Consider the following 3,351-nt stretch of genomic DNA (forward strand, 5'->3'; position numbering starts at 1 on the left):
TAATACGTTTGCAAGCTGTGACGAGCTTGATGTTGTTGGCTTGTTTTTGTTTTTTTTACCTCTCGCCTTTGTTTTACATAAAGGAAGTTCAGCTCATAAAGAAGCCTTCACAAAACCGCTGGTTTGGGGTTTTTTACATTTTATTTTTATAAATATATTATTCCTGTGTGCGTTTTCCACCATCTGAGTGTTGCGCACAGGGGACTTTCTGTTCTGTTTTGTGATGCCGAAAGATTGGGTTTTCTATCTGCAGAGAGAGAAAATGACAGTTGGATCTGTGTGTGTTTCTGTGTTGATCTGACTGCGCGTAACGGAAAACTAAACGTAGTGAACGGACCCCTTTTCCATTACTTTTCCATTACAAAAGAATCAATTTCAGCGCATGATTATTTAACAAACTGTGGTTATTATTATTAGGCGAGTCAGCTTCACCGCTAACTATCAGGTTTGAAATACACAGTTCTTCTCGAGACAACAGTTGAGTGTACTGTGTTAGATGTGAGCTGTGGTGTACTCGGGGTAAGGACACCCCTCCACTCAGACACGTACTCAACATCAACATCCTGGTTGATATCTGTGATTTTATTGGAACGGTTTTTGTTTATTTTAACAAGTGTCCGCAATCAGCATCGATCGTATTCTCTGATTTGTTCTCGGCCTACTCTTTGATTTGGCGCCGGTAATAAATGAAAGGTAAATGAAGGTAATTTGCGGATCAGTTGACACTGCGTTGGCTTTACTCTCGCGATACCTTGCAAGAAGGTAATGCCATCAGCATGGCAAACGTCATTCGTTTTCTATCGTAATCATCTATGGCAGAACAGTGTGGAACCTGATGCCACGAACTGATGAAAAACACACACAATATATGCAATTTGTGGTTCAATTATACAATAACAATAACAACACTTTATATTGTCCATGAAAATATTACATAAAAATGGAAAATTTTCTTCATTGAATCATTGAATAAGACCTTGCTGAAAACAGTAGAGAAACATGCGTACTTCTGCTGTGCAGGGTACAATTAATAAGGCCCACTCTCATTGAAAAGAGTTGAGCTGACCATCTGAGATGTGTCCAGGCTGTACGTGGGGTAAGACCATCCCTCCACTTGGACATAGGTCAAAGATCAACACACTCATGACACTGACAGCTTGCTGTGGTCAGTTCATTAGAATTTGTCGATGAACTAATTTTTTTTTTAAAACGCTTGTGTTTTGTACACGCATGCCCCTTGTCCACGTGTGTCAGACACACCCCTCGCTAGTGACTGGCCTGTTATGTCACGTGGGAAAGTTTGCCTGGTTTAAAGCAACAGTAACCACTCTTTCACAACCCATACAAAGCCGACAGAGTTATGTCCGAGCGGTGTCTAATGCCATCATTTTGTACAACTAGTCTGTGTATGCAAGACCAATTATCTGTGCGCGTGATTGCCGCGTGATTGCAGTCGCTCGTTGACTTGCAGAGAACGTGTCTCTTGAGTTTGTGTCAACGAAGAAGCGGAAACGCTGATTTCCATACAGCTCACATAAATCAGGGGGAAGCTAACTAACAACGTCACACGTCTGTAATGACGATAGAGTCACGTGCGGGCGAACAATAACAAGACGACGAGGTGACGTCATCGCTCGGCGAGCTCGAACGTCAATTCTGTCCCCAATTTTGTCCCCAATGCTCTCCCCGATTCTCTCCCTTTCTTGGAGAGAAGGGAGTGAGATTCATGTACGTCTGGGACACTGCGGCGACAGTGACCCCTTGACATCTATCCCCCCCACCCCCCCCCCCCCGGCTCCCCACACTTCCAGCTTCCTCCTGTGTTTGTGACGGTGGGTGCAACACGCTGTGCTATAGTAGACGCCATCGCCCGAAGAGTCCCCGCATCATTGGCTGTCTCCAAGACACCGTGTGATATATCGAATATATCCCCCTCTGTGCCCTGCGTCGCCTAAGCATGTATTGCGCTTTTAACCTGTATCAGTCATTGACTGTCGTATGTGATACCAATTTTATTCAGCGTCTCCTCTGATTGCCATCCAGACGATTTCAGTCATTGGCTGTCTAGTGCATTCTGCGTAACTAAAGCAATAACTAGTCACATTTCTTCTCTCTTTGCCTTCCAAAAGGTTTCAGTCGATAGCTGTTTTGTAACGTTTCGTGTGATAATAAAGGCACTGTCCTTCTTGTTTAAAGAGTTCAGCTCACCATCACAGATCTGGTCAGGCTTTACCTGGGATTACATCCCTCCACTTGGACACATACCAAAAATCAACACCCTGACTGCTTTACCCTGACTACTTTACCCTGACTGCTTTACCCTGACTGCTTTACCCTGACTGCTTTACCCTGACTGCTTTACCCTGACTGCTTTACCCTGACTGCTTTACGGGATGAGTTGGAATTTTTTCTACGAGTTATTTTCTGAAAAAAGACAATATTAATAGTGCCTTTTACGAAATCAATTCATCCAAAAATGCCCATTTAACCCGTGAAAAAGCCTCGCCAGATCTGAGACCGTTAGCTGAACTGACGCAAAGACAAGAATGGTCAAATGTACCGTTTTTCCCTTGTAAATGAATTTATTCTGCCGTTCTGTGTGATTATTAAATTCCAGTTCTTCTTATATTGCTTTCGAACAGATTTTGGTCAACGGCTGTCTTGTAAGATTCTATCTGATAAAAAACAATTTAAACAAGAAAGGTTACGTTATTGGAACCTTAGAATCAGCAGGGAAAGGAATCATTCAGAGTTTAGTTTTGTTATCATTTCTTAATAATTATTTCACCATTCTTCTCCTTTTCCTTTGGAAAATATTTTAAAAATTTTCTTTCAGACAAGAATTATATCCGCCTACTTCTCTTCTGCCATCCAGACCATTGGCTGTCCTCGTCATTATCATTCTGGCTGGCTGTGGTAAGAGACCTTGGAGTTGTTGTTTTTCTCTAGTCTGTACGTGACATCTCCATCCCCCCCCCCCCCTCCCCTCTCTGTCTCGTTCTTTGATATTTCTCTCTCTATTGCTCTGTCTCTCTGTCTGTCTGTCTCTCTCTGTCTCTCTCTCTCTCTCTCTCTCTGTCTGTCTCTCTCTCTCTCTCTCTCCCTCTCTCCTCTCCCCCCCCTCTCTCTCTCTCTCTCTCTCTCTTTCTCTTTCTCTCTCTCTCTCTCTCCGAGATGTAGCTTTCAACATTCTAAACACGCTCGCCCACTGACGAGACTGTCGTCTGTAGTTACCCAGAGATAATTCTATCCTCCAGTCTGCTTTTTTGTTGTCAGCAGCTTTTTGTTGAGCAGCCTGTGACATCATGCATCCCCCTCCTCTCTCTCTCTCTCTCTCTCTCTCTCTCTCTC

At 43.5% G+C, this 3,351-nt stretch overlaps 1 long non-coding RNA gene across 1 annotated transcript in view; it reads left to right on the forward strand.

The window, feature by feature from the left end:
- LOC138975056 (uncharacterized) overlaps positions 1 to 3,351 on the forward strand; it is a 61,876-nt gene that overhangs the window by 9,028 nt on the left and 49,497 nt on the right. The gene's annotated exons all lie outside the window — the stretch shown is intronic.

Source organism: Littorina saxatilis, linkage group LG9, assembly GCF_037325665.1.
Source record: "Littorina saxatilis isolate snail1 linkage group LG9, US_GU_Lsax_2.0, whole genome shotgun sequence".
NCBI lineage: Eukaryota > Metazoa > Mollusca > Gastropoda > Littorinimorpha > Littorinidae > Littorina > Littorina saxatilis.